Source organism: Salvelinus fontinalis, chromosome 13, assembly GCF_029448725.1.
Source record: "Salvelinus fontinalis isolate EN_2023a chromosome 13, ASM2944872v1, whole genome shotgun sequence".
Lineage (NCBI taxonomy): Eukaryota > Metazoa > Chordata > Actinopteri > Salmoniformes > Salmonidae > Salvelinus > Salvelinus fontinalis.
The window spans coordinates 39,176,208-39,190,235 of NC_074677.1; the positions used below are offsets into that span (position 1 = coordinate 39,176,208).

The window sequence follows — 14,028 nt, forward strand, 5'->3', positions numbered from 1 at the left end:
GTGTGTTTTGTGTCGGACCTTGTTGACCTTGGTGTCCTCCACGGTCTCTCTGGAGAGGTCCTGTGTGATGTCGGGACAGAGGATGAGGAGGATGATCTGCAGTGGCCACACGGCTGCCTTCCTCTTGGCACTCTCAGCAAAACTGTCCACCAGGTCAAACAGCTTCTCTGCACAGTCTGGGAGAGACCCGGCCAAGCAACAACACATTCAATATCAGACAGTCTGGGAGAGACCCGGCCAAGCAACAACACACAGTCTGGGAGAGACCCGGCCAAGCAACAACACATTCAATATCAGACAGTCTGGGAGAAACCCGGCCAAGCAACAACACATTCAATATCACACAGTCTGGGAGAGACCCGGCCAAGCAACAACACATTCAATATCACACAGTCTGGGAGAGACCCGGCCAAGCAACAACACATTCAATATCACACAGTCTGGGAGAGATCCGGCCAAGCAACAACACACAGTCTGGGAGAGACCCGGCCAAGCAACAACACACAGTTTGGGAGAGATCCGGCCAAGCAACAACACACAGTCTGGGAGAGATCCGGCCAAGCAACAACAACACAGTCTGGGAGAGACCCGGCCAAGCAACAACAACACAGTCTGGGAGAGACCCGGCCAAGCAACAACAACACAGTCTGGGAGAGACCCGGCCAAGCAACAACAACACAGTCTGGGAGAGACCCGGCCAAGCAACAACAACACAGTCTGGGAGAGACCCGGCCAAGCAACAACAACACAGTCTGGGAGAGACCCGGCCAAGCAACAACAACACAGTCTGGGAGAGACCCGGCCAAGCAACAACACACAGTCTGGGAGAGACCCGGCCAAGAAACAACACACAGTCTGGGAGAGACCCGGCCAAGCAACAACAACACAGTCTGGGAGAGACCCGGCCAAGCAACAACCACACAGTCTGGGAGAGACCCGGCCAAGCAACAACACACAGTCTGGGAGAGACCCGGCCAAGCAACAACAACACAGTCTGGGAGAGACCCGGCCAAGCAACAACACACAGTCTGGGAGAGACCCGGTCAAGAAACAACAACACAGTCTGGGAGAGACCCGGCCAAGCAACAACAACACAGTCTGGGAGAGACCCGGCCAAGCAACAACACACAGTCTGGGAGAGACCCGGCCAAGCAACAACAATCTATAACACAGGATTCATCTCTGATTGTAACATTAGAAGTGTAACAGCATCCTCACCGGCCATGTCTGTCTGTGGCCTCTGGTACAGCATGGTGAACTCATCGGGGTAGTTCTCCACCCAGTTCCAGAAGGCCTGAGGGGGGAGAGAAGAGGGTTACATCAACTGCCTGGAAAGCACTGTCCCTATCCTCAACTCACAGGAAAACTATCAACACACCAACTTGCAAGGATGTTTCCCTATCCTCAGCCAACTAAACTATTCAGATACTAATGTCACGCTCTAATGACGAGAGATAAAAACTGTTTAAATGTAAAACTCCATAAAACAGTTAATGTGTTTACAGGTCCTCTCAGTGGAGCCACACTCCAGCTTCATGACTGGGGTATCTGGCGAGCCAGAGACAGTTTGTGTAAACACTAGCATCCTGACTGCACCGAGTTGTGTATCGAGATGGAAACTCAAACACTAGAGCAGGAGGAACACGGCTACAGGAGGAGACAGTGAGTCTATAGACAGACACTGCAGAGGGCGACACAGAGGGCCATTCACCTTCTCTAAACTGTTGATGACACTTAGCTGGGCAGGCTTCTTGAGGGCTTTGAATTTAAACACCGTCTCTGCAGAAGATAGGGAGTCAACACCGAACATCAATAACAGAGAACAACTCCAAAGAAACAGAACGTCTGTAGCTCAACCAAAATGTGACATCTGTTGTCCTAAATAAAGCAATGTGACTGATAAGAATAGGCCTATACCTTGGAGCAGTTTCTTTAGCTTGACACAGTCCACATTAATGTACTGGATGAGCTCAATGTCATGGACATCCACTGTGTCCTCCGAACACACGGTGAGCTCCTGCAACCTGAGGGGAAACACAGCAGAGATGGATATTTAATAAAGACCATCCTTTTCATCTCATCAAATATTCACGTTCAATAGAATCACATACGTAGCATTAGATCAACATACTAGCGTATGGTGAAAACCAAACCCAATGGGAAATATAATAATTAAATGAGGTGGGTCGGTGAGTAAGACTACTAGAGCCTCCAAGAACAAGGTTAAGTAGCAAATTAAGGGTCATATAGTGCTTTGCCTTCGCGTAGTACTAACTGACATCAAATAGTTTGGATGACTGGGCAATGCTTTCAAGGTAAAAGCTCTGAAGAGCAAAAGGTGAGTGACACTGGGGAGTGGTTGAGGTCAACATACTCTCCCTGTCCTAACATCACATATCAAAACCTCATGTTTTAATAACCAGCTATTTCATCAGTCTGGGGCCTGCGAGTCATGGACCAATCAGACCACAGCACAGCTTGGTTAACAAGTGCAGACTGCGACTCACAGACATGATAAATACACGAGTGGAGCAGCACTCCTCTCTTCTGCCTCAGAACCAAATAGTACACCAGTGCAACAAGAAGGGAGACAAAAAGCTGTGCTTTCTAAGCTTCTATAAATAATTCATAAACCCTAGTGGTTAATGGTTACAGCAGATGTTATCTCCCCACACGCCTTGTTCAGGCCCAGGTCCTTATGGAGCACGGTGCTCACAGTGGAACATTGCTCCATCAGACCCGGACAAAGACCCTCTTTATGAAGGCTGCTGACAGAGACTACCTTTATTCATCCTGCCTTCCTTCCTTTCTCTCCATTTACTCCATCTTAGGTGGGTGATAGAGCTATCTTCTCTCTTCCCCCTCACTCTCATTGAAGCCTAAAGGCCTGAACTGGTGTACAGTGCATTTGGAAAGTATTCAGACCCCTTGACTTAACACATTTTATTACGTTACAGCCTTATTCAAACATTTATAAAATTAAACATTTTCCTCAATAATACCCCATAATGACAAAGCAAAAAGTGTTTTTAGAAATTAACAAATGTATTAAAAATTAAAAATACCTTATTTACATAAGTATTAAGACCCTGCTATGAGACTCAAAATTGAGCTCATGTGCATCGTTTCCATTGATCATCCTTGATGGTTCTACAACTTGATTGGAGTCCACCTGTGGTAAATTTAATTGATTGGACAAGATTTGGAAAGGCACACACCTGTCTATATAAAGATCCCACAGTTGACAGTGCATGTCAGAGCAAAATCCAAGGTCCGCAAGAACATAGTGGCCTCCATCATTGTTAAAATGGAAGAAGTTTGGAACCACCAAGACTTTTCCTAGAGCTGGCCGCCTGGCCAAACTGAGCAATCGGCGCGGAGAAGGGTCTTTGCCAGGGAGGTGACCAAGAACTCTGAGAACTCCAGAGTTCCGCTGTGGAGATGGGAGAACTTTCCAGAAGGACAAGCATCTCTGCAGTCCTCCACCAAACCAGACGGAAACCTCAGTAAAAGGCACGACAGCCTGTTTGGAGTTTTACAAAAGGCATCTAAAGGACTCTCAGACCATGAGAAACAAGATTCTCTGTTCTGATGAAACCAATATTAAACTCTTCGGCCTGAATGCCAAGCGTCACATCTGGAGGAAACCTGGCACCATCCCTACAATGAAACATGGTGGCAGCATCATGCTGTGGGGATGTTTCTTAGCGGCAGGGACTGAGAAACTAGTCAGGATCGAGGGAAAGAAGAACGGACCAAAGTACAGAGAGATCCTTGATGAAAACCTGCTCCAGAGCACTCAGGACCTCAGACTGGGATGAAGGTTCACCTTCCAACAGGACAACGACACTAAGCACAGAGCCAAGACAATGCAGGAGTGGCTTCGGATCAAGTCTCTGAATATCCTTGAGTGGCCCAGCCAAAGCCCAGACTTGAACCTGATCGAACATCTCTGGAGAGCCCTGAAAATAGCTGTGCAGTAACGCTCTTCATCCTACCTGGCAGAGCTTGAGAGGATCTGCAGAGAAGAATGAGAGAAACTCCCCAAATACAGGTGTGCCAAGCTTGTAGCGTAATATCCAATACTTGAGGCTCTAATCACTGCCAAAGGTTCTTCAACAAAGTACTAAGTAAAGGGTCTGAATACTTATGTTAATGTGATACTTGTATATATTTTTTATAAATGTGCCAAAATGTCTAAAAACCTATCTTTGCTTTGTCATGATGGGGTATTGTGTGTAGATTGATAAGGGGGGGGGAAACTATTTAATCAATTTTAGAATAAGGCTGTAACGTAACAAAATGTGGAAAAAGTCAACGGTTCTGAATACTTTCCGAATGAAATGTACATACATTTAGTAACCCATCCTCTATGTGCAGCCTGATGCCTTCCATCTTGGCCAGTTCCTGCTTAGAGCAGGTTGGGTTGAGGGGAGAGTTGTGAGGTGTTTATGGTTAATGTCACCTGGTGGAGATGCGGCTGAACACAGCGTTGAAGTTGTTGCAGCTGAGGGAGAAGAGGACCCCGGAGGCGGAGTTACGGAGCTCGGCGGCGTGCTGGTGGCCCTCGCGGTAGGTGTGGATGAAGTGACAGATTTCTGGCAGCAGCTGCTTCACCAGCATGGTCTCGTCCAGACGCATGCAGTCCTTCGGTTGCTGAGGGATGGAGGTAAGGGAGAAGAGGAGGAAAGGAAAGGTTAGTGGTCAAAAAGAAGAAAACCTTTAAATCTATGTCTGCACTGCCCTCTTAACCCAGAGGAGAGAAACCACTGAGGATGAGGATCAAAGCCATCCCACACAGAGAATGGTCAGTCAGGCTCCAGTGACAAGGCTGGCATCCCTGAACAACTACACCATGGACAGAGCCGAGCACCACAAAAGCAGAGAGAGCTCTGCATAAAAATTAAGTCACAAATTCAGTGTTCTCTAAGCGCCTACTTTTTCCCCTTCATAAATTAACTAGGATTATTTTCATTTAAAAGGTTCAATTCCCTCGTCAGAAAAGTCTGTATAGCCTTCTCCCGCTAGAATGAACGATATACAGTGCATTTTCTAGTAATCTATTGATAGAATAGGTGCCTGTCAGTCACAAAGTGAGCGATGACAGCGAAACTGCTGGTTTGTCAGTCTGCTGTCTGTCCTGCCTCTCGGTATCCATGTTATTTATGTGTGCTGTGGTTGGCTGCAGTCAAAATGTATTTTCACGGAGCAGGGAGAGCATGACGCTTCATCATCCCTGTGAGTGAATTTACAAGTCCCACGTCATGTAAGTGGTAAAAATTTGTTGAAATCCACTTAATTATTGTTTTGTGGCAAATTCATTTAATTTATTTAGCGTGTTTCATATAGCCAGCCAAGGATTCAGGGCGCAAAGGCCATTTACTGTGCTTTGATTGACGACCGAATAGCAAGTTAACAGCAGACTAGTTTATAAAAAGGTGTCGAACTGACTGAATAAAGTCAATATCCTATATCCCTTTGCTATTCATACAACATAGTTAAATGTCCATGGTATCGCATCGGGACAAGTAAACCAAATCTTGTTTTTATTTTCCTAAGATTTGAAGTCCATGTCGAGACTTGCCAGTGACCGCTAAAGTGACTTGTCAGTGTAGCCTAGTGATGGGTTGTTCGCAAACAGACAGCTATTTTTGAACGGATCTTTTAGGTGAATGTCGGAACTGAGTCGGAGAGAGAGCTGTTCATTTGGCTCCCTAATTTACATAGTGGTAGGCTACTACTGCTTTTTGGCATTTATCTGCAGATAAATTATGAAAACATTTAATTAAGATGTTGAATCCTCACTGCAGGAACAATAAGTAGCAGAAAGAGAGAGCCTCATTTGGTCCAAAATACTGCTGATGCTTTCTGTGTAGCAAAGCACATATTTAACCTGCTTCATTCTTCAAGCATACCTGTAAGTCTATAATGGGCCCCTGACTTCGCATAAAATGGGGGTGCACAATCTGTGGGGCATCCCCCTGAAAATGTTTGCCCTCTGAAAAATGTTCCTGCAATTCTATATTGTTTCTCAACAAGGAATCCATGTTTACTTTACAGAACACAACCTTTTGTCTTAAGTTTTTGACACAATAAATTCAAAGAGTAGACTACACTAGTTTTTCTGACTAATCTACTGCCTTACCTCAAAGTCCACCCACAGTGATTGATTGACAGGTCTGACCCCCTACCAACTCTGTGACTCACAAGCAACCTGCTCCCTCCCCTGACAATCCCACCCACAGTGATTGATTGACAGGCCAAACTGTTAAAGGGATAGTTCACCCAAATTAGGGTCCACCAGTCAGAGCCAATAAAATACATAATTTGAAGAACAAACATTGTGGCAATTCATATATTGCAGTAAAACTAGCAGAAAAGGTTTTAATTTTTTTTTTACAAAAGGTTATCTTACTTAGAAAACAGTCCTAAACATATTAGGGCCGGGACGATACCAGTATCACAATACTTGTTAGTATCATGGCAAGGTAACAAAACAAGAAGCGGATTTAACTTCTTTAGGAGAACAGCCCCAATGTTGGAAACTAAATCATTATGTTGTCATCCAGAGTCACATTTATTTCTTTTCCAAGCTTTAGCACAATATTTTGCATACAGCAGGTTTTAAAGGACCAGAGAGTTGCCTGCTTGTTCTCATGTTTGCCATGGAAACAATAGTGATATTGGTATCGTCACAGCCCTAGAACATATATGCCTAGACCATATCCAAAACAACTTACAACACACTGAATTCTTACATTTTCTGCTATTTTAAATGTCAAGTCAGGTATTTCTACTCAATACCACAACTAATTTCCCCAACATTGGAGGTAGTCGTTAAAGTATTCAATAATTTAGCTGTGTATTTCAGACGGAATCAAGGCATTAGAATGTACCAGAGGGCACCAAAATAGAGTTTGTTCTGCATTTTTCAACCTGGGATCTGCCATTACCCCAGCACACCGTGGGAGGACTGGGACAAAGAGGGTTCTACTTGGGGACAGTAATGGTGGATCATTAAGTTAAATATTTCATAGAAAAGATAAGGATTTTCTAATTAAGTAAGGGTTTAATGTCATGATTTTAAATTGACTGGCAGTGACATGGGAAACTGAAAGAGGAAAGCTGTATATTTAAGCCGTATATGTAACTGACGATTATGAATAAATACCACCGTAATTATTTAAATATAATATACAAACAGCTGACTGAAGACGGGGCGGCCGGGCATTTCTGCGGTTGAGTCCATTTCTGCAGACTCTTTACGTAATGAAATTTGGTTGCTCCTTGCTGAAACAAGCAAGGTGTTGTATAAAATAAGTATTTGTTTGCCTAGGCAGCACCCTTCTCCCTGCACAGCAGCACATGCAGTCAGGAGTGAAGGAGAGTACAAAATGTGCTTTAAAAAAATACAAATAAATGTTTTGCTATTCAAACAATTAGAATGATGACCGCCGTCATTTGGCTGACCAATAACAGTCATCCAAACTTCTATGACCGTCACAGCCCTATGTGTAAATAAACTATTTACAAAGGTAAAATAGTCAGCAAAAAGCGTTCACATTTCAAGAACAAGGAGGACTTGAAGAACCCACTAACAGCTGTCCTCCATCCGCCAGCTCCCAGTGATAAAAAAAAGGCCGGAAACTTGGAGGCTGCGAATGTGAAGTCAAGATGAGGAAGCACCTGGAAAAGCAATCTTCAGAAGTGGGCAGTGAGCACATCTTTACTGAGGAGAGGAGGGAGAGGAACCAGGGGAATACTGGCTACTAACAGAGTTCACTGAGCCTGAGAGAGAGACAGTACTCAAACACACAATTCATTTGTGTGGGGAGAGGAAAGGGCCCAGATCCAGGGCAAAGGCCACTGTCCCAACTGAAACAAAACATCTCAACCACAGACAGCCCACTACATCCTATTGTGTTATGCTGATATCCAATGGAAATCTACTGATAAAAAAAGTGTCTTAGGCCAGCATGAGAAAATGAAACAAATCAGGAAGGAGACATAGGGAGGAAAGAGGGATGAAGGGAGAGTCTGAGAAATAAAAGCAACATGTATCCATAATTTAAAAATATATATATATATTAAGGGGAAGGTTTAAGAGAAAAAATAAAGGGTATAAAATGTAGACAGCCTTAAGAAAGGTTCCTCACCCCAGCAAGGCACTTCTCCAGTGTGTCCAGGATGATGAGCTGAGAGAGATACAGGTTCTTCTCCGCAGCCTCCCCAAATATTCGCTAGGGGAGAGGGAGACATGGTTGAGACATATGCAACACTGTACATGTCTCTATAGGCTACAACTGGCGTTGCTTGCACACACACACTTACCATGTTGTTCACATTCTTCAGTATGTTTGTGAGGCCACTGATCACCAGTGAGAACTTATACTTGGAGATGTTGATCAGACATTCCTTGTTGTGCTCCGTGCTGACTTTGGTGTGAGTGTTCTGTTGGCCCACTTTAACTGGAAGCTGCAGAGGGGACGGGGTGGGGGAGTTAGGCTTATACAGTGGGAAAATCCTTGATGTTGGTGCATTCATCGAAGTTGGTAACTTCACTTTGTGTCCAATATACATAACCCTAACCATAATGTCAAGAGCATGGAGTACAGGAATAGCCAAGTGTTGTGTATACCATTTCCTGTCAATAAGTTGATCAGAGAGCGTGGTTACATGCACACAACAATACGATTATTGCAGATAGTCAGATTAATATATTAGTTTATTTAAAACATTTACATGCCTTGCAAAAATAACAATTTTTCCTAATAATCCTCATTACTTGGACATCTGAAACCAAGCTACCTGATGGGACTTAAATAATGCCAAAAATCGTCAATGAAAATAAACATTCTACAACAGCGACCATGTTATTTTTGCAAAGCCTATTTGATTCTGAGTTCGGACATATTAAGTTTGTATGTGAAAACTATTTCTAAGATGCATACTTTCAGTTTTTCCGAACTCACTTCACCCGCACATACGCCTCGATCACACCAACAGCGTCATTGTATACACCAGAAGCACATTCATTTTCAATGCTGCATTGCATTGCAGAGGCAGTTGCAGTGTGTTCTATGTGGTGCATATGTTGGATTTATGAAACAGTTTAATATCGAATGAATCAGTGTACATGTAAACGTACTCAATATGTTTTCAAGGAGGCCTGTTCCAGGTCTGGGGGGGTGAACTGTACAGTAGGCCTAACTAGTGCATCGCTAGAACGAGCTAACAGGGGAAAAAACGGTCTAGGTAGCCAAACTGATTCTTCTTCTTATGTACTACAAAAGTTAAAACGCATTGGATTGGTGTAAACATAAGCGATAGTTTCCTTCCATCATATTTTTTTGCACCAGCATCGGCGCAATTCCTTTTAAATCTAAATCGCTTGAGATTGACGTTATAATTGCAACTAAACATATGACCTGACCCATCACCTAAGGTAGCCTTTTAGTACCCCTGACTTCCACATCCTGCTTCTTTACCTGCGGGATCGTCTGAGCCTAGCCACCCGGACAGCTGATGAAACAGAGGAGTATTTCTGTCTGTAATAAAGCCCTTTTGCAGGGAAAAACTCATTCTGAGTGGGTAGGCCTGGCTCCCAGGTGGGTGGGCCTATGCCCTCCCAGGCCCACCCATGGCTGTGCCCCTGCCCAGTCATGTGAAATCCATAGATTGGGGCCTAATGAATTCATTTCAATTGACTGATTTCCTTAAAGGAACTGTAACTCCGTAAAATCATTGAAATTGTTGCATTTATATTTTTGTTCGGTATAGTAAAACAATAACTGTTCTTATGCAATGGATAGACTGTCATAAGGTTGTCATAAGAAATACTATGTATATTATGTAACACTAGATAGAGAACTTCCGACTTTATCATTGGCTATTAAGGAACTCCCCTTTTCCCACGCATTCAGCCCCCCACTCCTCACTCCACAGACACATTCACAAATAGCAGCCAGTAGGCTACTCTATTCATACTGTAGGAACGAAAGGCTCATCTGTAGGTGAATGAGGGAAATATATTTTCTAAAGAACAATCTGCTAAGACATCATTCATAGGTTGAAAGGCAAGCCCATTATCCTTTCTTAAATATTAACAATTAAATATTTCCTGGGAGAAAAGAGACAGGGAGGGACATCAGGAAAAAAAAAGGTTACACAACAGCGTAGAATACCAGCACATATGGCCAAAAGAAGAGACATCACAAATACACAAAAAACTAAGCTCCTAGCCCCCAATGCATGCCTTCTGTCCCCAACACTAAAACTACACCTACATAATATAAAAACGAAAGAAAAATATATATTTGTACACAACTAAAAGTAAATTAAACTTAACATTAATTTAAAATGTAATTTAAAAATATATATATAAAAACACAAAGCTATAATAACCTTGAGTAGAAGAGGCTAAAGGGATAGGGAGGAGTGTAGAGTACTGGGGAAGCCTGGAAGGTGGCTGGGTGGCCCCTCCCTGAGTATATAGTACCACACATGCACACACACACACACACACACACAGGGGGTGGATGGGTTGAGCTCACAGACACCCACTACGGGCCATGCTCCATGCGCCATGCTCCGTTCCGTAGGAACAAAGAGGCGTTTGGCGCTGCGCCGCTCCCATTTGGGCCACAGCTGCACACCTGCGGCCGTCTGCTGCTCGCCCACATACAAATGTGTGTGCGCGCACACACACACACACAATTCACAAGTAGGACTACTAATGAAAACAAAGTTACTTAGTCTGCAAAGTGCAAAGAAAGTCCAACTTGACCCAGTTTTGTACTATGACTTCTTATAAGTATGCTAAACATATAAAGGTATGGAGATTGAGGTGGACACACCAATCCCAACCATCCGACAGGTCCAGAGGAGATTCCTCACCTATAGCAGGACCTAATACCATGTCCTCCAGCAAAGGCCAGAGGTCACCACAACAGACCAGAGGGGCTGCTCCTCTCCTGGCTCAGAGACATGAGCATGAAATGAGAGTCCCGAGACTTAAGCATCTTCCCTGCGAACATGCACACAGAGTATGGCTTGTTGACATCTATATTCAGGCCAACAGACACAGGGCCACTTTGTTTCACAGGCAGTCTGAAATTCCTCTAAGGTCAATCCCTTTCCTAATGAGTGCTTTGGCACTAGCCAACAGGGCACTGAACACAAAGAGGGGACGAGAGGAAGAGTACACTTCCCTTGTCGACATAACGCCAGAAGATACACAAACGCGGTTTAAGACATTTTTCCTGAGTGCTGCCAACATAGAAACACTATTTAGGCGAGCACAGAAACACCATTAGGAGATATTTATGAGCTTCCATCTGAGATGCCATCTAAAAAAAGACATGGCTCTTCACTTGGCTGAGCTTCTCTTTCCAGGTCAGTGCTTGTAAACCAGCATCAGGGATCAACATCAGATTTTCAATGAAAAGGTCAGAAAGACTCCATCCTCTTTCCTTAGGAGCTTTGGTGTTACAAGCTCAAGCACAATACATGCAAGCACTAGTATAAGAAAGTATTATTAGATAATACATTATAGGGCATAATGTTGGAGCTAGCAACACAAGCATTTCGCTACACCTGCAATAACATCCGCTGAATATGTGTATGTGATTAATAACATTTAACAAATATGTTGTTTACAAAACAGGGGAAAGTTGAGGAAAGTAGCCTACCTTGGATTTAGAAAAGTGAGGGTTGGATTATTTATACGGTAATAACATCCATTTTTTTTATGTGTACCTTTATTTAACTAGGCAAGTCAGTTAAGAACAAATTCTTGTTTTCAATGACGGCCTTGGAACACTGCCTTTTTCAGGGGCAGAACGACAGATTTTTACCTTGTCAGCTCGGGGATAACCTTTCGGTTACTAGTCCAACACTCTAACCACTAGACTACCTGCCGCCCCAATGCTCTGCTCTGGCCTCAACGGGTCAAGCTCAAAAGGAAAGGTGATACAGCCTAACCTATAACGTCACAGTCAAGGGTTGAGCTGCTAATCTCAAAGCTGATTCTGACAGAAAGCAGTCTCAATCCAACCAGAAGCCAACATACGAAACCCTCTTTAATGATTACAAAGTGGTATCAATAGGCTTAACAGAACAGTAGGCCTAATCTCCATTAAACCTTCATCAAAGTGCAATGAGCCACACCCAGCCACTTGGCCTTCCAAGCCAGAACAGTGAGCTAATGGATAGGGGGGCACAACTTCAACAGGATATCTGCTACAAGGGACAGGTAGGCCTATCGGCTTGATGTTAGGTGGAACAGTCCTCAGACTATCCCAACCCTGGAAGACGGAGATTACTGGGGACATTGGACTAGTTAGGACTATGCTACCGCAAACCCTGTCAAAACTATGAATAGCAGATCTCAGAAACCAAGTGTTGTGATACTGTCTCAATAGCCTAGACATCCGGCCTGTTGCATACTGTCTAACCTCCTCATGTCATGCACTGTAGGAATGTCACTGATGTGTATACCAACAGCTTAGATAGAACTGTTAAAATTAACCATTCATCCGATTAGCCTGCCCTGCATGGAGGTTTGAAGTAACCACATACCCAAAACAAACCAACTTGGACACAGTAGCCTAAACATCTACAATTACTAATCTCTCATATCCACTGGAGTTTTTAATACTAAAGAAATAGTTGATAGTAATTGAATGTGTAAACAAATTAGAAGTGTGTGCCAATATGGTCACACAAGTCACTTTCCTCTTGCAACAATGAACAAGCACAAAAACGAATGCTCCCAGGGCTGAGATTTCCGGTTCGCTAATCCACTAACTTGTCATTTGATAAGGTTCATTAGCCTATATTTACTTTTACATATAAAATATATGGAATTTACCATCCCATAGGTTCATCATGTAGGCATAACATATACACCGAGTTAACAAAACATTAGGAACACTTTCCTAATATTGAGTGCATCCTTTTTGCCATCAGAACAGCCTCAACTTGTAGGGGCATAGACTCTACAAGGTGTCAAAAACATTCCATAGGGATGCTGGCCCATGTTGACTCCAATGCTTCTCAAACAATTGAGTGTGAAAAACCCAGCAGCATTGCAGTTCTTGTCGCACTCAAACTGGTGCGCCTGGCACCTACTACCACACCCCTTCAAAGGCACTTAAATCTTTTGTATTGCCCATTTACCCTCTGAATAGCGCGCGCACACACACAATCCACGTCTCAAAGCATAACAATCCTTCTTTAACCTGTCTCCTACCCATCTACACTGATTGAAGGTGACATCATTAAGGGATCATAGCTTTCACCTGGTCAGTCTGTCATGGAAAGAGAAGGTGTTCCTAATGTTTTGTACACTCCGTGTATACTGCAATATACTACAAACGTCACTGATCAGAATTACACAGACTAACTAGGCCTATACATTACAATGTAAACGTCAACATGGGAAAGCAACGCGTGTAAGGATGATACAATGAAATCACTGCTTTGCATACAAGCCTAGTACTGTACAACCATAGCCCATACTGCATCATATAGGATAGCTATGATGAACGAGAAGGAAAATTCAGACATTGGTGAGATGTTGCAAGGGGAGTAAAGTAGATCAAATAAATTCATTCAGAAACAAGCTACGATACCCATCATCACCAATGTTTCCCAATGCAATGGATGAGACCTGATTGTCAGTCTGCATAGAAAAGTCCACACACACACTGTAGGCTAAACAAACTGGACGCAGCTAAAATAACACAGGATATGACTAGCTAGCTGCTACTGTAATAGCTAACAGGCTATAAACAAACAATTTATAGTATAGACAAACAATATGATTTGTAGTCCACGATGAGTTACTAGGTAGGTAAATGGAAATTGCATTTGCACATTAATTACTGGATACTAGCTTCAGGTTGACAAATTGGCTAGCAACAAAGCTCGCAGTGGCTAGCTAGCTAACTATAGTTAGCACAGTGTTACTGGCAGAAGCTGAATGCATTGCTAACCAAGCTAACAACTCGCTGTTTAAGTCTACAT

At 43.4% G+C, this 14,028-nt stretch overlaps 1 pseudogene; it reads right to left on the reverse strand.

Moving 5' to 3' along the window:
- Positions 1-14,028, reverse strand: part of LOC129868641 (neurofibromin-like) — an 82,961-nt pseudogene that overhangs the window by 68,288 nt on the left and 645 nt on the right.